General features: G+C 37.9%; 1 pseudogene across 1 annotated transcript in view; it reads right to left on the reverse strand.

Annotated features, from left to right (window-relative positions):
* LOC143222259 (roundabout homolog 1-like) overlaps positions 1 to 27,610 on the reverse strand; it is a 199,879-nt pseudogene that overhangs the window by 131,400 nt on the left and 40,869 nt on the right. The window contains exon 2 of the transcript XR_013012133.1: positions 22,884 to 23,179. The product of XR_013012133.1 is annotated as a roundabout homolog 1-like (transcript). The remainder of the gene's footprint in view (positions 1 to 22,883; positions 23,180 to 27,610) is intronic.

Genomic DNA, 27,610 nt, shown 5'->3' on the forward strand with positions numbered 1-27,610 from the left:
AATGGACAGTTGGGCAGTCCAGATAGTAGAAGAGAAAGTAGTAGAGGCGAGTTCAGTACGAGATAAAGTTGGAAAGAGAGGATGGCTAAGTAGTCCAGAGTGTGAAATAGTTCAGTAGTCTAGAGTGGGAGACCTTTTTAATATTAGATAAAGTTGGAAAGAGAGGATAGCTAAGTAGTCCAGAGTGTGAAATAGTTCAGTAGTCTAGAGTTGGAGACCTTTTTAATATTAGATAAAGTTGGAAAGAGAGGATGGCTAAGTAGTCCAGAGTGTGAAATAGTTCAGTAGTCTAGAGTTGGAGACCTTTTTAATATTAGATAAAGTTGGAAAGAGAGGATGGCTAAGTAGTTCAGAGTGTGAAATAGTTCAGTAGTCTACAGTGGGAGACCTTTTTAATATTAGATAAAGTTGGAAAGAGAGGATGGCTAAGTAGTCCAGAGTGTGAAATAGTTCAGTAGTCTAGAGTAGGAGACCTTTTTAATATTAGATAAAGTTGGAAAGAGAGGATGGCTAAGTAGTCCAGAGTGTGAAATAGTTCAGTAGTCAAGAGTTGGAGGCCTTTTTAATATTAGATAAAGTTGGAAAGAGAGGATGGCTAAGTAGTCCAGAGTGTGAAATTGTTCAGTAGTCTAGAGTTGGAGACCTTTTTAATATTAGATAAAGTTGGAAAGAGAGGATAGCTAAGTAGTCCAGAGTGTGAAATAGTTCAGTAGTCTAGAGTGGGAGACCTTTTTAATATTAGATAGAGTTGGAAAGACAGGGTAACTAAGTAGTCCAGAGTGTGAAATAGTTCAGTAGTCTAGAGTGGGAGACCTTTTTAATATTAGATAAAGTTGGAAAGAGAGGATGGCTAAGTAGTCCAGAGTGTGAAATAGTTCAATAGTCTAGAGTGGGATAGAGAGAGAGGCCTTTTTAATGTTAGTTTGAGTTGGAAAGAGAGGATGGCTAAGTAGTAGATAGCTGAAAAAAAACGGATACTTGAGTTGTCCAGAAAATTGGAAATAAAGTCCAACTTAGAAAGAGAAAAAGAGAGCAGTTCACACAGAGGGTAAGAAAGAGAGCAGTTCACACAGAGGGTAAGAAAGAGAGCAATTCATTCAGAGGGTAAGAAAGAGAGCAGTTCACACAGAGGGTAAAAAGAGAGCAATTACTTCAAAGGGTAAGAAAGAAAGCGGTTCATACAGAGGGTTAGAAAGAGATCAGTTCATACAAACGGTAAGAAAGAAAGAGAGCAGTTCACACAGAGGGTAAGAAAGAGAGCAATTCATTGAGAGGGTAATAAAGAGAGCAATTCATTCAGAGAGTAAGAAAAAAGAGCAGTTCATTCAGAGGGTAAGAAAGAGAGCAGTTCACACAGAGGGTAAGAAAGAGAGCAGTTCACACAGAGGGTAAGAAAGATCAATTCGTTCAGAGGGTAAGAAAGAGAGCAATTCATTCAGAGGGTAAGAAAGAGAGCAGTTCACACAGAGGGTAAGAAAGAGAGCAGTTCATTCAGAGGGTAAGAAAGAGAGGAGTTCACACAGAGGGTAAAAAGAGAGCATTACTCAGAGGGTAAGAAAGAAAGCGGTTCATACAGAGGATTAGAAAGAGATCAGTTCATACAAACGGTAAGAAAGAAAGAGAGCAGTTCACACAGAGGGTAAGAAAAAAAGCAATTCATTCAGAGGGTAATAAAGAGAGCAATTCATTCAGAGGGTAAGAAAAGAGAGCAGTTCACACAGAGGGTAAGAAAGAGAGCAGTTCACACAGAGGGTAAGAAAGAGAGCAATTCATTCAGAGGATAAGAAAGAGAGCAGTTCACACAGAGGGTAAGAAAGATAACAGTTCATACAGAGAGTAAGAAAGAGATCAGTTCATAAAAACGGTAACAAAGAGAGCAGTTCACACTGAAGGTAAGAAAGAAAGCAGTTCACACAGAATGTAAGAAAGAGAACAGTTCATACAAACGGTAAGAAAGAAAGCAGTTCATTCAGAGGTTAAGAAAGAGAGCAGTTCATATAGAGGGTAAGAAAGAGAGCAGTTCATTCAGAGGGTAAGAAAGAGAGCAGTTCACACAGATGGTAAGAAAGAGAGCAATTACTTCAGAGGGTAAGAAAGAAAGCGGTTCATACAGAGGGTTAGAAAGAGAAAAGTTCATACAGAGGGTAAGAAAGAGATCAGTTCATACAAACGGTAAGAAAGAAAGAGAGCAGTTCACACAGAGGGTAAGAAAGAGAGCAGTTCATTCAGAGAGTAAGAAAGAGAACAGTTCACACAGAGAGTAAGAAAGAGAGCACTTCATTCAGAGGGTAAAAAAGAGAGCAGTTCATACAGACGGTAAGAAAGATAGCAGTTAATTCAGAGGGTAAGAAAGAGAGCAGTTCACACAGAGGGTAAGAAAGAGAGCAGTTCACACAGAGGGTAAAAAGAGAGCAATTACTTCAGAGGGTAAGAAAGAAAGCGGTTCATACAGAGGGTTAGAAAGAGATCAGTTCATACAAACGGTAAGAAAGAAAGAGAGCAGTTCACACAGAGGGTAAGAAAGAGAGCAATTCATTCAGAGGGTAATAAAGAGAGCAATTCATTCAGAGGGTAAGAAAAGAGAGCAGTTCACACAGAGGGTAAGAAAGAGAGCAGTTCACACAGAGGGTAAGAAAGAGAGCAATTCATTCAAAGGATAAGAAAGAGAGCAGTTCACACAGAGGGTAAGAAAGAGAACAGTTCATACAGAGAGTAAGAAAGAGATCAGTTCATAAAAACGGTAACAAAGAGAGCAGTTCACACTGAAGGTAAGAAAGAAAGCAGTTCACACAGAATGTAAGAAAGAGAACAGTTCATACAAACGGTAAGAAAGAAAGCAGTTCATTCAGAGATTAAGAAAGAGAGCAGTTCATATAGAGGGTAAGAAAGAGAGCAGTTCATTCAGAGGGTAAGAAAGAGAGCAGTTCACACAGAAGGTAAGAAAGAGAGCAGTTCACACAGATGGTAAGAAAGAGAGCAATTACTTCAGAGGGTAAGAAAGAAAGCGGTTCATACAGAGGGTTAGAAAGAGAAAAGTTCATACAGAGGGTAAGAAAGAGATCAGTTCATACAAACGGTAAGAAAGAAAGAGAGCAGTTCACACAGAGGGTAAGAAAGAGAGCAGTTCACACAGAGGGTAAGAAAGAGATCAATTCGTTCAGAGGGTAAGAAAGAGAGCAATTCATTCAGAGGGTAAGAAAGAGAGCAGTTCACACAGAGGGTAAGAAAGAGAGCAGTTCATTCAGAGGGTAAGAAAGAGAGGAGTTCACACAGAGGGTAAAAAGAGAGCAATTACTTCAGAGGGTAAGAAAGAAAGCGGTTCATACAGAGGATTAGAAAGAGATCAGTTCATACAAACGGTAAGAAAGAAAGAGAGCAGTTCACACAGAGGGTAAGAAAAAAAGCAATTCATTCAGAGGGTAATAAAGAGAGCAATTCATTCAGAGGGTAAGAAAAGAGAGCAGTTCACACAGAGGGTAAGAAAGAGAGCAGTTCACACAGAGGGTAAGAAAGAGAGCAATTCATTCAGAGGATAAGAAAGAGAGCAGTTCACACAGAGGGTAAGAAAGATAACAGTTCATACAGAGAGTAAGAAAGAGATCAGTTCATAAAAACGGTAACAAAGAGAGCAGTTCACACTGAAGGTAAGAAAGAAAGCAGTTCACACAGAATGTAAGAAAGAGAACAGTTCATACAAACGGTAAGAAAGAAAGCAGTTCATTCAGAGGTTAAGAAAGAGAGCAGTTCATATAGAGGGTAAGAAAGAGAGCAGTTCATTCAGAGGGTAAGAAAGAGAGCAGTTCACACAGATGGTAAGAAAGAGAGCAATTACTTCAGAGGGTAAGAAAGAAAGCGGTTCATACAGAGGGTTAGAAAGAGAAAAGTTCATACAGAGGGTAAGAAAGAGATCAGTTCATACAAACGGTAAGAAAGAAAGAGAGCAGTTCACACAGAGGGTAAGAAAGAGAGCAGTTCATTCAGAGAGTAAGAAAGAACAGTTCACACAGAGAGAAGAAGAAAGCACTTCATTCAGAGGGTAAAAAAGAGAGCAGTTCATACAGACGGTAAGAAAGATAGCAGTTAATTCAGAGGGTAAGAAAGAGAGCAGTTCACACAGAGGGTAAAAAGAGAGCAATTACTTCAGAGGGTAAGAAAGAAAGCGGTTCATACAGAGGGTTAGAAAGAGATCAGTTCATACAAACGGTAAGAAAGAAAGAGAGCAGTTCACACAGAGGGTAAGAAAGAGAGCAATTCATTCAGAGGGTAATAAAGAGAGCAATTCATTCAGAGGGTAAGAAAAGAGAGCAGTTCACACAGAGGGTAAGAAAGAGAGCAGTTCACACAGAGGGTAAGAAAGAGAGCAATTCATTCAAAGGATAAGAAAGAGAGCAGTTCACACAGAGGGTAAGAAAGAGAACAGTTCATACAGAGAGTAAGAAAGAGATCAGTTCATAAAAACGGTAACAAAGAGAGCAGTTCACACTGAAGGTAAGAAAGAAAGCAGTTCACACAGAATGTAAGAAAGAGAACAGTTCATACAAACGGTAAGAAAGAAAGCAGTTCATTCAGAGATTAAGAAAGAGAGCAGTTCATATAGAGGGTAAGAAAGAGAGCAGTTCATTCAGAAAGTAAGAAAGAGAGCAGTTCACACAGAGGGTAAGAAAGAGAGCAGTTCACACAGATGGTAAGAAAGAGAGCAATTACTTCAGAGGGTAAGAAAGAAAGCGGTTCATACAGAGGGTTAGAAAGAGAAAAGTTCATACAGAGGGTAAGAAAGAGATCAGTTCATACAAACGGTAAGAAGGAAAGAGAGCAGTTCACACAGAGGGTAAGAAAGAGAGCAGTTCACACAGAGGGTAAGAAAGAGATCAATTCGTTCAGAGGGTAAGAAAGAGAGCAATTCATTCAGAGGGTAAGAAAGAGAGCAGTTCACACAGAGGGTAAGAAAGAGAGCAGTTCATTCAGAGGGTAAGAAAGAGAGCAGTTCACACAGAGGGTAAAAAGAGAGCAATTACTTCAGAGGGTAAGAAAGAAAGCGGTTCATACAGAGGATTAGAAAGAGATCAGTTCATACAAACGGTAAGAAAGAAAGAGAGCAGTTCACACAGAGGGTAAGAAAAAAAGCAATTCATTCAGAGGGTAATAAAGAGAGCAATTCATTCAGAGGGTAAGAAAAGAGAGCAGTTCACACAGAGGGTAAGAAAGAGAGCAGTTCACACAGAGGGTAAGAAAGAGAGCAATTCATTCAGAGGATAAGAAAGAGAGCAGTTCACACAGAGGGTAAGAAAGATAACAGTTCATACAGAGAGTAAGAAAGAGATCAGTTCATAAAAACGGTAACAAAGAGAGCAGTTCACACTGAAGATAAGAAAGAAAGCAGTTCACACAGAATGTAAGAAAGAGAACAGTTCATACAAACGGTGAGAAAGAAAGCAGTTCATTCAGAGGTTAAGAAAGAGAGCAGTTCATATAGAGGGTAAGAAAGACAGCAGTTCATTCAGAGGGTAAGAAAGAGAGCAGTTCACACAGATGGTAAGAAAGAGAGCAATTACTTGAGAGGGTAAGAAAGAAAGCGGTTCATACAGAGGGTTAGAAAGAGAAAAGTTCATACAGAGGGTAAGAAAGAGATCAGTTCATACAAACTGTAAGAAAGAAAGAGAGCAGTTCACACAGAGGGTAAGAAAGAGAGCAGTTCATTCAGAGAGTAAGAAAGAGAACAGTTCACACAGAGAGTAAGAAAGAGAGCAGTTCATTCAGAGGGTAAGAAAGAGAGCAGTTCATTCAGAGGGTAAAAAAGAGAGCAGTTCATACAGACGGTAAGAAAGATAGCAGTTAATTCAGAGGGTAAGAAAGAGAGCAGTTCACACAGAGGGTAAAAAGAGAGCAATTACTTCAGAGGGTAAGAAAGAAAGCGGTTCATACAGAGGGTTAGAAAGAGATCAGTTCATACAAACGGTAAGAAAGAAAGAGAGCAGTTCACACAGAGGGTAAGAAAGAGAGCAATTCATTCAGAGGGTAATAAAGAGAGCAATTCATTCAGAGGGTAAGAAAAGAGAGCAGTTCCACACAGAGGGTAGAAAGAGAACAGTCCACACAGAGGGTAGAAAGAGAGCAATTCATTCAAAGGATAAGAAAGAAACAGTTCACACAGAGGGTAAAAGAGAAACAGTTCATACAGAGAGTAAGAAAGAGATCAGTTCATAAAACAGTAACAAAGAGAGCAGTTCACACTGAAGGTAAGAAAGAAAGCAGTTCACACAGAATGTAAGAAAGAGAACAGTTCATACAAACAGTAAGAAAGAAAGCAGTTCATTCAGAGGTTAAGAAAGAGAGCAGTTCATATAGAGGGTAAGAAAGAGAGCAGTTCATTCAGAGGGTAAGAAAGAGAGCAGTTCACACAGAGGGTAAGAAAGAGAGCAGTTCACACAGATGGTAAGAAAGAGAGCAATTACTTCAGAGGGTAAGAAAAGAAAGTGGTTCATACAGAGGGTTAGAAAAGAGAAAAGTTCATACAGAGGGTAAAGAAAGAGATCAGTTCATACAAACAGTAAGAAAGAAAGAGAGCAGTTCACACAGAGGGTAAGAAAGAGAGCAGTTCCACAGAGGGTAAGAAAGAGATCAATCGTTCAGAGGGTAAGAAAGAGCAATTCATTCAGAGGGTAAGAAAGAGAGCAGTTCACACAGAGGGTAGAAAGAGACAGTTCATTCAGAGGGTAAGAAAGAGAGCAGTTCACACAGAGGGTAAAAGAGAGCAATTACTCAGAGGGTAAGAAAGAAAGCAGTTCATACAGAGGATTAGAAAGAGATCAGTTCATACAAACGGTAAGAAAGAAAGAGAGCAGTTCACACAGAGGGTAAGAAAAAGGCAATTAATTCAGAGGGTAATAAAGAAGCAATTCATTCAGAGGGTAAGAAAAGAGAGCAGTTCCACACAGAGGGTAAGAAAGAGAGCAGTTCCACACAGAGGGTAAGAAAGAGAGCAATTCATTCAGAGGATAAGAAAGAGAGCAGTTCACACAGAGGGGTAAGAAAGATAACAGTTCATACAGAGAGTAAGAAAGAGCTCAGTTCATAAAACGGTAACAAAGAGAGCAGTTCACACTGAAGATAAGAAAAGAAAGCAGTTCACACAGAATGTAAGAAAGAGAACAGTTCATACAAACAGTAAGAAAGAAAGCAGTTCATTCAGAGGTTAAGAAAGAGAGCAGTTCATATAGAGGGTAAGAAAGAGAGCAGTTCATTCAGAGGGTAAGAAAGAGAGCAGTTCCACACAGATGGTAAGAAAGAGACAATTACTCAGAGGGTAAGAAAGAAAGCAGTTCATACAGAGGGTTAGAAAGAGAAAAGTTCATACAGAGGGTAAGAAAGAGATCAGTTCATACAAACAGTAAGAAAAGAAAGAGAGCAGTTCACACAGAGGGTAAGAAAGAGAGCAGTTCATTCAGAGAGTAAGAAAGAGAACAGTTCACACAGAGAGTAAGAAAGAGAGCAGTTCATTCAGAGGGTAAGAAAGAGAGCAGGTCATTCAGAGGGTAAAAAAGAGAGCAGTTCATACAGACGGTAAGAAAGATAGCAGTTAATTCAGAGGGTAAGAAAGAGAGCAGTTCACACAGAGGGTAAAAAGAGAGCAATTACTTCAGAGGGTAAGAAAGAAAGCGGTTCATACAGAGGGTTAGAAAGAGATCAGTTCATACAAACGGTAAGAAAGAAAGAGAGCAGTTCACACAGAGGGTAAGAAAGAAACAATCATTCAGAGGGTAATAAAGAGAGCAATTCATTCAGAGGGTAAGAAAAGAGAGCAGTTCACACAGAGGGTAAGAAAGAGAGCAGTTCATTCAGAGAGTAAGAAAGAGAACAGTTCACACAGAGAGTAAGAAAGAGAGCAGTTCATTCAGAGGGTAAGAAAGAGAGCAGGTCATTCAGAGGGTAAAAAAGAGAGCAGTTCATACAGACGGTAAGAAAGATAGCAGTTAATTCAGAGGGTAAGAAAGAGAGCAGTTCACACAGAGGGTAAAAAGAGAGCAATTACTCAGAGGGTAAGAAAAGCAGTTCATACAGAGGGTTAGAAAGAGATCAGTTCATACAAACGGTAAGAAAGAAAGAGAGCAGTTCACACAGAGGGTAAGAAAGAGAGCAATTCATTCAGAGGGTAAGAAAGAGAGCAATTCATTCAAAGGATAAGAAAGAGAGCAGTTCACACAGAGGGTAAGAAAGAGAACAGTTCATACAGAGAGTAAGAAAGAGATCAGTTCATAAAAACGGTAACAAAGAGAGCAGTTCACACTGAAGGTAAGAAAGAAAGCAGTTCACACAGAATGTAAGAAAGAGAACAGTTCATACAAACGGTAAGAAAGAAAGCAGTTCATTCAGAGGTTAAGAAAGAGAGCAGTTCATATAGAGGGTAAGAAAGAGAGCAGTTCATTCAGAGGGTAAGAAATAGAGCAGTTCACACAGATGGTAAGAAAGAGAGCAATTACTTCAGAGGGTAAGAAAGAAAGCGGTTCATACAGAGGGTTAGAAAGAGAAAAGTTCATACAGAGGGTAAGAAAGAGATCAGTTCATACAAACGGTAAGAAAGAAAGAGAGCAGTTCACACAGAGGGTAAGAAAGAGAGCAGTTCACACAGAGGGTAAAAAAGAGAACAGTTCATACAAACGGTAAGAAAGAGAGCAGTTCATACAGAGGTTAAGAAAAAGATCAGTTCATACAAAGGGTAAGAAAGAGAGCAGTTCACTGAGAGAGTAAGAAAAAGATCAGTTCATACAAAGGGTAAGAAAGAGAGCAGTTCACACAGAGGGTAAGAAAGAAAGCGGTTCATATAGAGGGTTAAAAAGAGAACAGTTCATACAGAGGGTAAGAAAGAAATCAGTTCATACAAACGATAAGAAAGAAAGAGAGCAGTTCACACAGGGGGTAAGAAAGAGAGCAGTTCATTCAGAGGGTAAGAAAGAGAACAGTTCATACAGAGGATATGAAAGAGAGCAGTTCATACAGAGGGTAAGAAAGAGAGCAGTTCACACAGAGAGTAAGAAAGAGAGCAGTTCACATAGAGGGTAAGAAAGAGAGCAGTTCACACAGGGGGTAAGAAAGAGAGCAGTTCATTCAGAGGGTAAGAAAGAGAACAGTTCATACAGAGGATATGAAAGAGAGCAGTTCATACAGAGGGTAAGAAAGAGAGCAGTTCACACAGAGAGTAAGAAAGAGAGCAGTTCATTCAGAGGGTAAGAAAGAGAGCAGTTCACAGAGGGGTAAGAAAGAGAGCAGTTCACACAGGGGTAAGAAAGAGAGCAGTTCACACAGAGAGTAAGAAAGAGAGCAGTTCATTCAGAGGGTAAGAAAGAGAGCAGTTCACATAGAGGGTAAGAAAGAGAGCAGTTCACACAGGGGGTAAGAAAGAGAGCAGTTCATTCAGAGGGTAAGAAAGAGAACAGTTCATACAGAGGATATGAAAGAGAGCAGTTCATTCAGAGGGTAAGAAAGAGAGCAGTTCACACAGAGAGTAAGAAAGAGAGCAGTTCACATAGAGGGTAAGAAAGAGAGCAGTTCATACAGAGGGAAAGAAAGAGAGCAGTTCATAGAGAGGGAAAAAAAGAGAGCAGAGGGTAAGAAAGAGAACAGTTCATACAAACGGTAAGAAAGAAAGCAGTTCATTATTACGGGAGGGCGGGGGATTAAAAAGGGAAGACATTTTATTAAACAAATGAATTTTCTCCCACGGGTGATTTCAGTGTAAGAAAGAAGACTATTATACCCCTCTCTCCCTTGAGGGGAACGAAAATGTTAGCTGTTTAGCTCTTAATAAGACAGCTAACTATCCAACACTTCATGGTAGAAAGAAAATGAGAGGCTATTATTGAACATTGTTTGGTTGCTAAAATAAGAAAGCCTGCATTTGAAAGTAATCACTTAACGTTCGTCAACAGTGAACGACAGTAGTAAATCTTGTACCCAGCCGACACAGAATGAAGTAAAATGAACTCAGTGCAGATGGTAGGTGACGAAAGCGGTTTATGTCGTTTCGCGGAGCACCTTACACATTTCGAAGCTCATATTTATTTCCTTTCTTCCGGCCTCTTGTGGCCCATTATTATCGAAACTTTCCAGTTGCTCCTGTTCCAAATGATCCACTACCTTAGTTATTTTCCGTCTCGACATAGAATTTTTCTTCATCGTAGCAGAAAAAATGCTTAATTATTAACAAAGGTTTGATGTTACAAAAATATGCCTCTTGCCAACTCTATCTATGGTTAAAAATAAAAACTCAACTCACATCCTAAAGTTACATGGAAATTTTTTTTAGGAGACCTCCTTTATGGAAAAGCGGTGAATGGTAAAAATACTCGAGATATCTCATGTTCCAGGAGTTATCCTATATAAAGCTTATATTATACACACCCATATATTCTAGTATTCTTGTCTGCTTGCTTTAGAGTTTCGAGGAAATACACGTTAGGTTATCTCCCGTGTTCAACCCCGGGGAATCGAGTTGTAAGTCTGTTGACTTATCGCTATACTACCAGGAGACATATATTCTATGAAAAAAATAATTATAGAAAAAAGCAGTCTTCACTCTAGCCCGGTTAATTTGAAAATACATCGTTTGTTAACAGAAAAGCTACATATATTTCATCCACAGTTTCAACTTAATTAATAACAAACATAAACAGGATTTTGGTTTGAAGGACATCAAGACAAGTCAGAAATTCACATACGTGTGTATATGTACTTCTTTTTGAAGAAAACTCGAGAGAGGTTTTTAAGGTGGGTTTGCCATTTTTAGTCATTGTTTATTCTGCACGTGTTTGCTGCAACTGAGAAAAAAAATCTAAAAAACATTCGTCAGACCAAGTAAATATTAATTTTGCGATATCAGTCTTGCCGGCTGGAAGGTTGGTAGACGACAAAGTGTACGGTTGAGTGACATGTTTTCTTCCTATCGAGGCAACCCGGCATGGCCAGATGGTTAAGGCACTCGACTCGTAATCCAAGGGCCGTGGGTTCGACTCCCTGACACAACAAACATGCTCGTCCTTTCATCCGTTGGTGCATTATAATGTGACGGTCAATCCCACTATTCGTTGGTAAAAGAGTAGCCCAAGAGTTGGCGATGGGTGGTGATGACTAGCTGCCTTCCCTCTAGTCTCACACTGTCAAATTAGGGACAGCTGGCGCAGATAACTCTCGAGTAACTCTTACGCGAAAGTAAAAAAGAAACAAACAAACTTAGAATTAGGAATATTGAAGTCAGAAGTCAAAGTGCACCTCACCCTCCATTGTACATAAGATTACCAAAATCCCAGGTAGAGAGAGAGACAGACTTAAGAATAAAACAAATCAGTCAATATTTTAAATTTTACTCACAAAAGACAAACCACGATCTTATGAACGGTGTTTGCATCCAGTGAGCCTTACAAGACTAGTTTATTGTGTTAATACTGTAGCGTACAGAAAGGTCTAGGAGAGTATGGTTTTCTTTGTTTTTGAATTTAGCGTAAAGCTACACGAGAGCTATCTGCGCTAGCCGTCCCTAATTTGACAGTGTGAGACTAGAGGGAAGGCAGCTGGCCATCACCACCCAACGCCAACTCTTGGGCTACTCTTTTACCAACGAATAATGGAATTGACCGACAAATTATAACGCCCCCCACGGCTAAAAGGGCGAGCGTGTTTGATGTGACGGGGATTCGAACCTGTGACCCCTTAGATTACGAGCCGAGCTCCATAACCACCTGGCCATGCCGGGCTCGTGAGATAATGGAAAATACAACCATACATCAACTGATTTTTTTCCGTCAAAGTGACAGTTTTTTGTAGATTGCATAGTATAATCGTTGCGATTAACGAAAATCAGTTGTAATGACAAAAAGGATTTGTTAAACGTCGCTAAAGATTACGAGAAAAAGATTATTTGAATCACGTGGTATACATATATATTAACGTTATTGTCTCCTCTCACTTACCAAAGCATTTCTATTTACTTTAGTTTGTCTTTCGAGCTTCTACTCCGGGGAGTTCTAGAGTAAATTGGAAGTTTCCTCTTGCACTAGAAGAAGTGTGTTAAACCTTAACGTGCTGTTGAATGAGGAACTTTGGACTCTAGGCAACAGTACGCTAGTAGGGTTAGCCAAATCCTCTGGGAAACATAGCTAACTGAATCAACATCCACAATGCTTGCACGCGATGGCCATTTCCAAGTTCAGGTACGTATGGACTTATCTAAATGGGAGGTCTTCAAAGACATCTGGCCTCCATCTTTAATAACCAAAACTATTGACAAGAGTTGGGTGTGGCCTAGTGGTAAGGAACTCGAACTGTGATTCCTAGGACTCGTACTTTGTGTTCCCTTGTCATCAAAGCACATTTCGCACTTCTGAATAGTGAGTGACTCTGAAAATCAGCCCTCTTTATTCGGTCAGATAAGAGTAATCTAAGAGTTGACAGTGGGTATCTTCCCTCATTTCAAAATTAGGGAAGGTTATGTTGTTATTGTTTTTATCTCAAAATATCCTAAATAACAAACAAACTGAAACAATAAATAAATAAAACACTGAAATACAAACTCGGCACAAGTTTAGTTCTTCTTAAGAATTACCATTACATAAACTCCGAAAATCATATTATACGGTTACGCCCTCTACCACAAGATAAGTGTAATATTTTATTGAGAAACTTTCCCCAAGAAAAGATTCATAGCTTATCTCATGTGACATATCCGGTTAAACCGGATTGTACCGCTCGCAACTGGCCTTACGCCAAACCACATAACGTCAGAGCTGTGGTTGTCAATGCTATTGTTCAAAACACTTCTCATTCGCTTAGAGCTTAGCATGTACCCTAAATACAAGGTTAATTAGCTTAGCATTTACCCTAAATATAAGGTTAATTAGCTTAGCATGTGCCTTAAATATGAGGTTAATTAGCTTAGCATTTACCCTAAATATAAGGTTAATTAGTTTAGCATGTGCCTTAAATATAAGATTAATTAGCTTAGCATGTACCCTAAATGTAAGGTTAATTAACTTAGCATGTACCCTAAATATAAGGTTAATTAGCTTAGCATGTACCCTAAATATAAGGTTAATTCGCTTAGCATTTACCCTAAATATAAGGTTAATTAGCTTAGCATGTACCCTAAATATAAGTAAGGTTAATTTGCTTCGCATGTACCCTAAATATAAGTAAGGTTAATTAGCTTAGCATTTACCCTAAATATAAGGTTAATTAGCTTAGCATGTACCCTAAATATAAGTAAGGTTAATTAGCTTCGCATGTACCCTAAATATAAGTAAGGTTAATTAGCTTAGCATGTACCCTAAATATAAGGTTAATTAGCTTAGCATTTACCCTAAATATAAGGTTAATTAGCTTAGCATGTACCCTAAATATAAGTAAGGTTAATTAGCTTCGCATGTACCCTAAATATAAGTAAGGTTAATTAGCTTAGCATTTACCCTAAATATAAGGTTAATTAGCTTAGCATGTACCCTAAATATAAGTAAGGTTAATTAGCTTAGCATGTACCCTAAATATAAGGTTAATTAGCTTAGCATGTACCATAAATATATATGGTTTATTACTTTTATGATGTTGTTTTCATAAAGAAAGAGCTAATATTCAATATTCATACAAGAGAAAGCTGAAATCAGTTTGAAAATGATTTACCACAATATATCCGGCATTCTTGATTTTCTAAGGTCACGAGAAACACCAACAGCAATATATAAAAAAAGATAAACTGTAATTGATGGTGAGGCAGTTTGAAACGTTTCACAAGCGGCATGTCTGTGTGGTCATTTTTATCGTTGAAGACTGGAATGCTTTTAACGAAAGTTAAGTTAAAAATTCTCTGCATTTTGAAACGATAATCCATAAACGTATGTTTAGCAAAAGGTTATGTGGCAACCTGTATATATATCTGTCATTTTCTTATAATGTGTGTACGAAACATACGTATGTTCCAGAACGACTGGTGTTGACGAACCAAGAACTAAAACCACGTTTCAACGAAGTTCATCAGATAGTCTATACCACTCAAATAAAGTTTCGTTTCTCTTAAAGTTAGGCCTGGCCAAGTAGTCAAGGCACTCGACTCGTAATCTGAGGGTCACAGGTTCGAATCCCTATCATACCAAACATACTCGTCCTTTTAACCATGGCGACATTTTATATAACGCCCAATCCCACTATTCGTTGGTAAAAAGTAGCCCAAGAGTTGGCGATGGGCATCGATGACTAGCTACCTTTCCTGTTTTCTTACACTGTTAAATTGGGGACGGCTAGCTTGTAGCTTTACGCGATATTCGAAGAAAACAAAACAAACCGTTAGTCTGTGAAACATTACTTCTATTATGAATGATACCGAGAGACGGTATAAATACCTGCAGTTTTTAACAGACTTCGCCTCGAAAGCGTTGCTTGTATTTGAAAAGCGTTTTCTAAGCGATCTAAGTACAAAGTTATTTGAGAGCTACGTGATTCCTAATGTTATTCCGTTTCAGCATGCAGTTTGCGCAACGTTTCTCTGTCTTGCACTGTATCTACACCACAGGGATCAAACACAGAATGTAAGCGTGAAAATTCTCAATGTCTCATTTGAAAAGGACCAAAATCAGACAACGTCAAAAGTTTCGCTCAAGAATATCGCGCGAAGCTACACGAGGATTATCTGCGCTAGCCGTCCCTAATTTAGCAGTGTAAGACTAGAGGGAAGGCAGCTAGTTATCACCACCCACTGCCAACTCTTGGGCTACTCTTTTACCAGCGAATAATTGAACTGACCGTAACATTATAATACCCCCACGGCTGAAATGGCGAGCATGTTTGGTGTGACTGGTACTCGAACCCACGACCCTCGGATTACGAGTCGAGTGCCTTAATCACCTGGCTACGTTAAGAAGCAGGTTTCATTATTCGCAGTAAGCAAATTATTCTGTAGCTTTTTGACAAATAAACAAGCGCCAGGAATACCATATATTTTAATATATATTCTTTAACTCAATATGAGGCTGCGATTTCTAAATGAACAGTGGTAATTTCATGATACTCGGTTACTATAAAGTCAATACTCCAATGCAACTATGGAAATTAGCTTTGATACATCGTGAACCGTCGAATATAATGGAAATTATTCAGTCTCCGGTGGGAGTTAATTTTATATCCACTGTCGACTGTCGTGGCAACAACACCACTTCTTTTTATTATTTTTTTTAGAACGTTGCCAACATACATCTGGCTGAGAATCGTCGGGCAAATCGGAGTGGTCTGGTTTTGGTTAGTGTTATGGTTGATCTCAACTGACAGGCTGTACAAATAAATATTCCTACATGACTCTGCTTCGAACGTGATGGAGTACACAGTTTTTTGTTTTTTTTTTAACTTTTCTCATATCCCGGGAGAACACTGTACAAATAGTCAGTTAAGTGCCTAACACCATACTGTAATACAAAACTATTTTCCTCAGTTCTTGCTTGAGAAACTTAAATGTGTAGTGAAAATAATTAATTTGTTTTTAAATAAAGAAAAAAACGCGCGCGAAATAAACTAATGAAACTCTGGAAACTAGATCAGAGTTTAATATTTAAATGAACTAATGATTTTACGTCTGGTAGCACGTTTGTCGCAAAAATTTGTACCGTACTTTGGAGCCTTGTGTGAGTTCACGTGTGTGTGATGGTACAATTTCACTATTAGGTCACACAAGAGTTGGCGGTATGTGCTACTAATACGTTTCCTCCCCTTTAGTATATTAGCTCATGTCTGGCCTGTGAATTCAAGGATTCATAGTTTGCATCTCGTTGTCGCAGAAATTTGTACCGTACTTTGGAGCCTTGTGTGAGTTTACGTGTGTGTGTGTGATGGTACAATTTCACTATCAGGTCACACAAGAGTTGGCAGTATGTGCTACTAATAAATTTCCTCCCCTCTAGTATATTAGCTCACATTTTTGGCAGGTCAGTGTTAATAGATTTCATATATAACACTAGTATAAATATCAATGCGTTACACTACATGTGACACTGTTCCATTGCAGAACTTAGTGGATTGGGCAAAATATAACAATAATGTACGTTTTCAAAACCGATTGAAAATATACTGAGTTACGTGAACATCATATCTGTGAAAAATAGGTATTTGTAGAAATACCACAACTTGAAAAATGTTATACGCAAAAATTCTACAATACCTATATTTACTGTCATATTCTGGCTCGGCATGGCCAGGTGGGTTAAGGTGTTCGACTCGTAATCTGAGGTCGCGGGTTCGAATCCCGGTCGACCCAAACATGCTCGCCCTTTCAGCCGTGGGGGCATTATAATGTGACGGTCAATCCAAATATTCGTTTGTAAAAGAGTAGCCCAAGAGTTGTCAGTGGGTGGTGATGACTAGCTGTCTTGCCTCTAGTCTTAGACTGTTAAATTAGGGACGGCTAGAGCAGATAGCGCTCGTGCAGGTTTGCATAAAATAAACTAACCAAACAAACAGTCACATTCTAGATATTAACGTTGTGAAATTGGGCATTTGAACCTAAACTTAACGGCATATTATTGTACCAAGAAGAAAGGTTAAATAAGGAATCTTTAAAATTCAAAGTATAACCATCACTAATTTGGAAATACTGATCAGAAAAACACCCATCAGCGCTAGCCGCTCAGGACTTCGTTATTTTAACAACTTAATGAGTTTTCTTCACTCTTCAAACGCGTTTACAGATAAAAAATATGAAGTGAGTCCAGCAGTATCACGTCTCTAGCCTTGAAACCTGTAATCCTCAACTCATTCTCTTTTGCAACCATTAAGCTACACGAGCTCCTTAAACTTTGTGATAGCCGTGACTTTTCCCACGATCCAGTGGTTCTTGAGGAAAATTTGTTGACCCTTCGAATCCAACGTGGCAGCCATAAGTTTGGTATGGTTTGAATTTCAAGCAAAGCTGCACGAGGGCTATCTGCGCTAGCCGTCCCTAATTTTGCAGTGTAAGACTAGAGAGAAGGTAGCTAGTCATCACCACTCACCGCCAACTCTTGGGCTACTCTTTTACCAATGAATAATGGTATTGACTGTCAAATTATAATGCCCTCACGGCTAAAAGGGCAAGCATGTTTGGTGCGACGGGGATTCGATCCCGCGACCTTCAGATTACGAGTCGAACGCCTTAACCCACCTGGACATAATGGGCTGCTAGCTGTAAGAACAATCCGTTATTCATTTCAACACTTGAGCTAATCGTAAGTGGCGAACGTTGTAACCATAGCAAGTTCATCGATAGCTCAGATTATTTGTACTTAACATTCAGTATAAGTACGTCTATTCATCTGTTTGAAGTGTTTTAGAACAAGACTATGCTTAAACATGTGTATTATTGGAAAACATTAGAATTATTTGACGTATTATATATTTGTATTTGTATTTTGAATTTCCCACAAAGCTACTCGAGGGCTATCTGTACTAGCCGTCCCTAATTTAGCAGTGTAAAACTAGAGGGAAAGGCAGCTAGTCATCACCACCCACCGCCAACTCTTGGACTACTCTTTTACCAACGAATAGTGGAATTGACCGTCACATTATATAACGCCCCCATGGCTGAAAGGGCGAGCATGTTTGACGCGACGGGGATTACGAATCGCACGCCTTAACATGCTTGTCCATGCCGGGCCCCCTATTAGAATAAAAACAAATTGTTTTAAGCTTTGTATACAAGATGCCTAAACGTGTGTATTATTATAAATGTTATTTTACCACAGAAATAATAAAGGGGTTTCTAACTACATAGAAAACATCGGTAACTACATTTGTGATGCTCATATAAGGCAGATAATTCTTGGTTTGCATATATTTGTATGGTCCACGTTATTTAGTGAGAGATTTCTCTTCGTTTGTGTATTTAACTTATTCAGAATGAGAATGAAAGTAGGTGTGTATGAGAGGTCATTGACCCCGAATTTCCATCGAAACCGATGTTAAGAGGGTCTTTGAATGCGAACTGAAACGAAACGATTCCGTTCTGAAGATAACAAAAACAACAACAAATTTTGTGACATTTTTTACACTTCAAAAAGGATCAAAACTGCAACTTTATCATCAGGCTATGACGTCAACTAACATTTCTGGATGTTAACCCTGAATTCGTACAATAAAAGAAACATGTCAGCTCTTCTAACAGAAGTAATTAAGTGATTGGATACACGTAGCTCATCTAGGATGTGTGCACACCGAACTCACTGTCAGTCGTTTCATTCTAACAGAAGTAATTAAATGATTGGATACACGTAGCTTATCTAGGATGTGTGCACACCGAACTCACTGTCAGTCGTTTCATTCTAACAGAAGTAATTAAATGATTGGATACACGTAGCTCATCTAGGATGTGTGCACACCGAACTCACTGTCAGTCGTTTCATTCTAACAGAAGTAATTAAATGATTGGATACACGTAGCTCATCTAGGATGTATGCACACCGAACTCACTGTCAGTCGTTTCATTGTAAACTCATTTACAGAACTCTACGCATTGTGAATAATGTGTGGAGTGAAGAAAACTGTAATAAAATGCTGGATGAGAAAAGAAGAGAAATTGTATCTTAATTAAGTCTTCTGGTTCTCTAATCAAATAATTAATTGAAACATATCTGGAGACACCATGTTTGCTAATACACGTGATAACCAAACTGTGTACGGTTTTTGTATGCTTGTTCAAATGAGAACAGGCTAAACGCAGTTTAGTTTATTTGCTCCTAAAACAATGAATTTGCAGTATCGTGTTATTAACTAACTCCTTGGTGAATATAAGAAACTTCAACGAGTACTAGCATAACATTGCTTCTATACGGGGATGTATACGACATATCTACAGTCATATTTCAAGGTGTTTATTCGATTTATACAGTTTTAAAATGGTCGAAAATGGACAAATTTGAGTTAAGTGGGTTACTTTATTTGAAGGTAGTTGAGAAAGATAGTTAAAGACATCTGCCTGTCCATCCATCTATACAACTACCACGTGTAAATAGATTGGTCTTAACTCACTAAAGGTTTAGTTTTACGTTGTTAATGTTGTGCCTTCTGTTATGTGAGAGTTTCATTGCAATGTTTATGAAAATATTTAAGAGACTTTCTTTAGACCGCTTACAAAAACCATGACGCAATTACTTAGCCCTAACCATCCCCCAATGAAATTTTTTTATCAAAACTTGAGAAAACATTAGATTTCGTGGTGAACTCGAAACATGTCGTATTAATTCAGTTTCAACTTTCTCTATCGTTCATTCTTTTGTTCTCAGTTCCAGTGGCTCAGTGATAAGTCTGCAGACATACCTCGCTAAAATTCGGGTTTTAACAGCTGTGGTGTGCAGACCACAGATAGCCTATTGTGAAGCTTTGTACATATCAGAAACCTTTTTTTTTATTATCGGAAAGCTGCACGAGGACTATTTGCGCGAGCCATTCCTAATTTAGCAGCGAAATAATAGAGGGAAGGCAAATAGTCATCAATACCCATCGCCAATTCTTCAGCCACTCTTTTACTAACGAATAGTGGGATTAACCGTCAAATATAACGTCATCACGGCTGAGAGAGCGTGCATGTTCGGTTGGATGGGGATTCGAACCTGCGACCCATGAAAAAGAAAATAAATAATATAAAAGAAGTCAGAATTTCAACCGTCAGATCTTATGACGTCCGCTGATGGAATCTAACTCCAGATTTTAGCGTCTTAAATCTATAAAGTTACCCCTGATCCGCCAGGGGGAACCATGAGTAACTAATAATTACCTGACAGAGCCCAGACGTCTCTTGTGTAGCTTTGTGCTTGACTACAAGAAACACAAGCAAAACAAATAAAAACAGTTAATGTCTGAGATATTTATTACTGAAATACCTAATTAATTTACCGAATTATATTATTATTAAATTTTCTATCTTGGTCAAATTATATCTCTTGAAAGTTTTAAGTTAGGGAAGATAAATATCGTGTTCTGTATAAGAGGACTTCTGATTGGATGTTTTATATCAGACAATGTGATGCTATTCTGTTTATTGGTTGTAACCCTGACCAATCAGTTCCGTGAATGATGTTTTACATGAATTTTAATTTTATATCCCGGTCAAATTATATCTCTTGAAAGTTTTAAGTTAGGGAAGATAAATATCGTGTTCTGTGTGAGAGGACTTCTGATTGGATGTTTTATGTCAGGCAAAACTGCAGAATATACTGCCATTACTTTGTTCGTCGTGAATATTTTAAGTGTTTGCAATCTCAAAATTTCTCTCACTGGGCAGTTTTTGTTTTGAGCCAGTGTTCGCGTTCATAAAAAACTGTTATTATTTTTGTTAGGTAATTGAAAGTGTTAGGAATTTAATGGAAGCTAAAAATCTTGAGTAATAGTACTGTACTGTTTTAATTTCGTGCAAAGCGACTCGAGGGCTATCTGCGCTAGCCGTCCCTAATTTAGCAGTGTAAGACTAGAGGGAAGGCAGCTAGTCATCACCACCCACCGCCAACTCTTGGGCTGCTCTTTTACCAACGAATAGTGGGATTGACCGTCACATTATAACGCCCTCACGGCTAAAAGGAAGAGCATGTTTGGTGCGACCGGGATTCGAACCCGCGACCCTCGGATTACGAGTCGAACGCCTTAACCCTCCTGGCCATGCCGAGCCCATGCTTCAACGATCAAGCTAAATAAATATGGATCTAGATGGGGCATACATTAACCTTACTAGCCATGGTTCGTAATAATTTGTAATTTCTCTAGTAGTAGTAGTGTATATATATACATATGTTTCAAAATGCTTTAGAAGAGTTGTTCAAACAAGCAAAAAGAAATTCAGTTTCTTTATGTAAAGTATTTTCACCGATGTGTTCGCGATTCACAGATATTTATTATTTATCATAAAGTTATCATAGTATCGGAACCTTAACAATCGTTGTTAATAATTGTTTTAGACCCAATGAAAGCGTATGGAAAATGCGCCTGACTTCAGAAATGATAAAATATTTAAACCTTATATTGCTTTTCCATGTACTGTGTTATAACTATATAAAAACTTAACAGTTGTGTTGTCATAGGTCAGTACAGAGTTGTTAAAATAAAAGGGAACCTTTACTCTTCAGGGTTAATGTACACAACTCAATAAACCCCATCTATATATATATATACATATAAATCTAACAGCTATATTGTTATAGAACTAGACAGGGTTGTTCTATTAACCTCATCTGTAAATATAAACAAAAACATAACAGCAATACTGTCATAGAAATATAGATATAAATAAAACAGAAACAGTAACGTTATCATCGGATAACACAAGCATGTTCTATAAACCTCATCTAAGGATTTGTTAATATACATATACGATTGGCAATTAACAATTTATCATTTTATTTCATTGTTAACACGTAAACTATTTGTGTATTATAGAAAAAAAGTTTTTATCAAAAATCGAGAAATGTTATCAAGTTATGTTGCATAGTAATCTCGACAGATGTCGCCTTAATCGTTTTAATTTGACGGTTCTGCTTCCTGTTTCTGTTAAAAACGGTAACAACAAAGAAATAACTTTGGTAGTAAAGAAACTTTGTGTTTTGAAGGTAAAACCGAATTATTAAGAAATGGAATTGAATCATTATTATCTTTAGGCCCAGTGAAATTTACTATCTTAAAGGCTATATTTGATGTATTTTGACTGTGTTACGTAATTATCTAGCGAGATGGATTCAGTAGATAGAATTGGTAACTGTGTAGGTTTAATCCTCATCACTATAAACTATTATCTTAAATATGCGTATCTTAGAAGATGGCTTATTTAGGTTTTCGATTTAATTTCCCTTGAGTATACGGAGGGTCAATATTTGTTATACCTTTTGTCTGAGCGATGGAAATTAAGTAAGACGATGCTTTGTTTGTACATGATGTCTGTGTGTCTTTGTCTACTTGAGTCTCAGTTCTTGACGGTGGTAATAATAACAAAAGTTTGGTAAATCAGATAAAACGATGGTAAAAACCTTCGCCTTTTCGATAGACAAATTTGTTGAAGACACTGTTTAACTGGCTGTTACCCTCGTGCAATACCAGTTTTATGTAGTCGTCATTTCAGCCCCGAATAGTCTTTCCCTAAATTAGAGTCAGCGAAACAATCGGCTATGTCTTTTAATCTTCGTTTAGTGATAAAGAAAGAGCATCTTTCGAAGAAAAAATTAAGTTATGGATGGATATACCTCGAAGCAACGATTTTACCTGTTCTGTTATAAGTTTTGACGTCAGAGTTTTGTTTTCACACAAGTAATTGTCTTGTAGTATTTTTGACTGGAGAGGTTCTGACATATAAGGCAGTCCAGCAATAACGAAAATGTCATATACTTTAATTATCGAGTTCTATGTCTCTTAAGTTAAAATAACTAGAGTGACAAAACACTACATTTTACTATCTTTCTTACAGCCTATCCAACTGTAATTTAAAACAAAGGAAGAAAACATATACTGGAGTTGGTGATTCATAGGAACACGGCACTATTTTAACGTACCGCTAAAATTATAGATTTGATCGAAAAAATAGGACCTGACGGTCACTTCTATAGAACATTCAAGGTCTTAAAGTACGGATCATGTGCTTTCGGTAACAGGCGACGAACTATGATACTATGAGTTATATAATGGACCCCGTACTATACTTAAATCAAAATATGTATAAAAACTAATATACAGCCTCTATGGTCATAATGTGACACCCGTATTCTCCGTACATCAATATAAATATGTAAGTAAATTCAATTACAACCTTATGGGTTACACTATGACTCCCCTTCCTTTGCGAACATTAATACATATTTATATCAGAACTCAGTCTGATTTTCGATACCCTTCTGAATACATGAAAAGCTTACTTGCAACTTCTAGAGTCGCACTCTTGCTCCTTGCTTCTCTAGATTATTTCTCGCGACGCACCAGTAAGTCCCTGTGTCCTGGTCCCTCTTTCCGTGTAAGACATGGAGAAAGAAAAGAGCCCCGCCGTTCGGTAGCACAATCCGATTGGACGTCCCTTCCACAAGTTTCCCATTGTGGTACCATTCGATTACCGGGGTTGGTACACCGTCCGCTTTACAGTTGAGCTTAGCAGGCTGTTGTTTCTTCACCAACAAATCTCTAGGATGCTCTGTAATCCTGGGAGCTCTTGGCTGGGCTGTGTGTGTAACATAAAGAAACATTAGCATGTTAAAGACGAGGCAGATGAATAGCTTGTCAACGTGCTTACCTTCAAGCTGTGTCAAGATTAGCTCTTATCCTGTAAAGTAATATTGGTAATGATGGGAAATGACGTTGGGTGGAGTGAAACAATAGAATGATGAAGTAATTCAATAATATTATTCTATCTTTTATTAGTATAATTCTGAAAGCATTTAATATCGTAATTCTGGCTTCTTTAAGACAATATTAATTATATATTGTTTTACTTTTTTTTCACTTATTTATAGACTATATAAACAGGATAAAACAGTGACCAGTCACTGTCTATGTTTTTAAACGTACGAATGAAGGGGTAAACTGTTAAAGAATCTGTTCATATCAGTATATTAATTTGGAACAAATATACTACTATTCTTTCTGGAAGGCCCAGTGTGGCCAGGTGGGTAATGCACTCAACTCGTTATCTGAGTTTTGTACCAACCATAAGACGGCCCAGCATGGCCAGGTGGGGTAAGGCGTTCGACTCGTCATCTGAGGGTCGCGGGTTCGAATCTCCGTCGCACCAAACATGCTCTTCCTTTTAGCCGTGAGGGCGTTATAATGTGACGGTCAATCACACTATTCGTTGGTAAAAGAGTAGCCCAAGAGTTGGGGAGGTGATGACTAATGGCCTTCCCTCTAGTCTTACGCTACTAAATTAGGGACGGCTAGCGCAGATGGCCCTCGAGTAGCTTTGCGCGAAATTCAAAACAAACCAAATCTTTTTGGAACATCATATCCTGCTCAGAACACCACATCCCATGTAGACCATCATATTTTGCATATAATACCATATCCTATCTACAACACCACATTGTACTTCGAATAAAATTCTGCTAGAACACCATATTTTTCACAGAACATCTTATCCTATCTAGAATAATTTACCGTGGTTAGAGCACCAGATCCTGCCGTATTTGCCAGGTCACATCCTACACATTTCCATATCCATTTCAAATTATTCAACACGAGCTATTTTCATCTAGAGTTTTGATGTGAACCAAAGTGTGTTATTCTGCTGAAAATGCTTGTTTAACTTTACATTACGGCTACGTGACACATGCTAAGTCCTTACATAATCGAAAAGTAGAACAGGCAGAGAAACAGCACGATGGTAATTTTCTATACTCTCTCCCCACTGAGCGAAGGAGGCGAATATAATAGAATATTTTACACAAACACGAAATGATACTATGAGCGAGTCTGAACATGTTTCTGATAATATATGAGAATTGTTCTGGTGGACAGATAGATAATATAAAACTCCATAAAGTTAAACAAATAGTTCTTTTTTGACCTATCATTTCGCACAAACAAGGCAAATAGGGAAGTTGAGGTTCAAGGTTTAATATTACCAACCATCGTTGTTAAGCCTTTATCTTTCGTGTTAAGCCTTTATCTTTCGATTGCAAGAAAGAAAATTAACTCGAAAGCAGTCGCAATAATTTCAAACAATACAAGCAGAAGTTCAGACGGAAAAGTTGAAAATCCCATTGTGTAAAAGAGGTAATAATTTTGAGTAAGATCCAATAATCAGTGAATTCATTGTAGAAAAAGCAAACAAAAAAAAGCCTTTTAGTGAATAACTCGTGTCGAATGCTTTGTAAATTTACCGAAGTTTTATGTAAATGACACAGACTAAATGAGACACTACTGATTGATGGAGACTATATTGGTTAATTTGGTCGCTGGACGATGCGTATTTCGTTTGATACGTTCAAACACAATAAACACTTTCTGCATTTGTGAAAGATAAAATATTTTTCAATCTTCTGATTTGACTCGATTCTTTCCACGTGGAAAACATGGTAAATAAGCTGATGTGAATCTGGTACTAAAGTGTGCTTAACTCATAGTAACGAATGTCGAACATTAAGATTAACCAATTAAAAACTTTCACAGTCAAGTGAAATGACAGCTTCAAGGCTGTCAACAGAGCACACAGTTCGCAGAAAGTTACTAAATTACTCCGAAAGTTTGAAAGTTTAGTTTCTACGAGGTTACATACAGACAGGGTGAGTAGAACAACCAATAACAGTGCAAGACGTTTGAGTGTTCACCTAGTGAAATATTATTGGTAAGTCAGATGAGTGTCCTAAAGGCCAAAGATAGTGTAACTAGCTGGGTAGAATGTTCAACCTCGGTAAGATTATGGACAAAGGTTGCATGACAGAGATAAGCAAAATGCATTCACACCATAACAGCTAATAGCAACGTAGTCACGTTTCTGATAGAAAGAAAAACCTAATGATTTGTCCAAGAGAAGTTACGTGAACAGGGAATGTATTTATGAAGGAAAAACAGTAAACCTTTCAGGAAACCATCAAAGCTTGAACCTTACGAAGTGTCATTGTAATTAACATAGCATCGTTACGAAGTGTCATTATAATTAACATAGCATCGTAATGAAGTGTCATTATAATTAACATCACATCGTTACGAAGTGTCATTATAATTAGCATAGCGTCGTTACGAAGTGTCGTTATAATTAACATAGCATTGTTACAAAGTGTCATTATAATTAGCTTGGCATAATGAAGTGTCATTATAATTAACATAGCATTGTTACGAAGTGTCATTATAATTAGCATGGCATAATGAAATTCCATTATAATTAACAGTACAACGAAGTGTCATGCTAACTAACATGGCACAACAAAGTATCGTTATAATTAAAATAGCGTAACGAAGTGTTATTATAATTGATATAACATAACAAAGTATCATTATGGTTAACATGGCATAACGAAGTGTTATTATAATTAACATGGCATAACAAAGTGTTATTATAACTAACATGGCATAACAAAGTGTCGTTATAATTAACATAGCCTAACAAAGTGTCATGATAACTAACGAAGTGTATTGATAATGAACAGAGCGCAGCTGAACAATGGGAAGAAAAGTCGTTACACCTCCAACTTAAAACAGACGAGTTACAAGATTTTTCATGTCACGCATAATTAGAACTCCCTGAGCACTTTTAGGTTCCGTTATAAAATACACTTCTGTGTTTGTTTATAACTGAAGAAACCTTTTTATGGTTCCGTTATAAAATACCCTTCTGTGTTTGTTTATAACTGAAAAGAACCTTGTTAGCACTGATATCCCACGAAAATACACTTCTGTATTTGTTTATAACTGAAGAAACCTTGTTATGGTTCCGTTATAAAATACACTTCTGTATTTGTTTATAACTGAAGAAACCTTGTTATGGTTCCGTTATAAAATACACTTCTGTATTTGTTTATAACTGAAGAAACCTTGTTATGGTTCCGTTATAAAATACACTTCTGTATTTGTTTATAACTGAAGAAACCTTGTTATGGTTCCGTTATAAAATACACTTCTGTATTTGTTTATAACTGAAGAAACCTTGTTATTGTTCCGTTATAAAATACACTTCTGTATTTGTTTATAACTGAAGAAACCTTGTTATGGTTCCGTTATAAAATGACATCACACCACAGAAGGATGTTTGATCTTTTTTAGTTAATAGCTGTTTGTTTGTTTCAGAATGTTCGCGAGGCCCGGCATGGCCAAGCGTGTTAAGGCGTGCGACTCGTAATCTGCGGGTCGCGGGTTCGTATCCCCGTCGCGCCACACATGCTCGCCCTCCCAGCCGCGTGGACGTTATAATGTTACGGTAAATCTCACTATTCGTTGGTAAAAGAGTAGCCCAAGAGTTGGCGGTGGGTGGTGATGACTAGCTGCCTTCCCTCTAGTCTTACACTGCTAAATTAGGGACGGCTAGCACAGATAGCCCTCGAAATTCAAAAACAAACAAACGAACAGAATGTTCGCGAAAAATTTGTACAAGCTATAGCTAATTTTGAACTGAAAGACTAAATGAAAGGTAGCTAAATAGCAGCACTGACCGCCAACTCTGAAGCTACTCTCCGTCTGCCCGATTGAGTAGGATTTCATTGTCACTTTTACTTGCACATCGAAGGACTAAAAGTATGGAGTATGTTCGTACGGCAACGGAACACGAACCGTAAATCTTCGGATTCGTTGTATGAGCACAGTAATAACGAGGCACGCTCAACAATTAGTATGATTTTACTTGGTTTCAGTATACAATGGTTTTAAGGTTTTCTTAAAACAAACGAACATTTTCGACATTTTTCTTATGTTGACATATTTAAAACAATGTTTTCAGAACAAATTTCATTAGTAACTTTGAATTAGTTAAATGATTCAACGACTTGGAGCTAAAAATCCCTTTGTCGCTGGTATTCCATTTTATTAGTCCCCTAGTGACACATCAGTATGTCTGCGGACTCACGCCGCTAGGAACTGGGTTTCAATACCAGTCGCTGGCAGAGCACAGATAGCCCATTGTGTAGATTTGTGGTTAATTTAGAAAAAACATATTAACTTCGAT

Source organism: Tachypleus tridentatus, chromosome 1, assembly GCF_004210375.1.
Source record: "Tachypleus tridentatus isolate NWPU-2018 chromosome 1, ASM421037v1, whole genome shotgun sequence".
In the NCBI taxonomy this organism is placed as follows: domain Eukaryota; kingdom Metazoa; phylum Arthropoda; class Merostomata; order Xiphosura; family Limulidae; genus Tachypleus; species Tachypleus tridentatus.